Here is a 536-nt window from a genome sequence, read left to right as displayed (position 1 = left end):
CGGGGCGAGGTGGGCCGAGGTGGGCCGAGTTTCCACGCAAACCCCCGCGTATGATGAAGACCATCACACCATGGTGCGTAGATATGGCTATGTTCCCTCCACAACAGTTCTGTAGTGTTGCGCGGCCCGCCCCCCCTACGACCGCCACTTTTTATTTTGATAATCTCTGATCTCATAATAATTTTTTTGGTGGGCGCTGCGGAGAGGCGGTGCCTCCTATGAGGAGTTAATCCAGACCCCGCCATGACGCCCGCCGAAATACCTCATCTGCGTGCAAAATACCCCGCCGGCGTCACAAAGTCACGCCTCGTGACTTTTCAACGCGGGTGTTTTATTATTATCTCTCTCTCCCTCCCTTCTATTCTCTCTCTCTCCCTCTCTTTTTTCGCGGGGAGGCTAATGAGTACTGTAATTTATTACACGAAGACCACACCCACTGTGCGGTAACAAGCTGGCCAAGTGTTTCGCATACAATCAAAGTGTGAAGAGGCCCGTTCAGTTAGGGACGTCGTGTACTATTGGGACACGTTCCACAC

The sequence above is a fragment of the Frankliniella occidentalis genome, unplaced genomic scaffold, assembly GCF_000697945.3.
Source record: "Frankliniella occidentalis isolate FOCC.00 unplaced genomic scaffold, Focc_3.1 Scaffold250, whole genome shotgun sequence".
Taxonomy (NCBI): Eukaryota; Metazoa; Arthropoda; class Insecta; order Thysanoptera; family Thripidae; genus Frankliniella; species Frankliniella occidentalis.
This window is presented reverse-complemented; position numbering follows the sequence as displayed.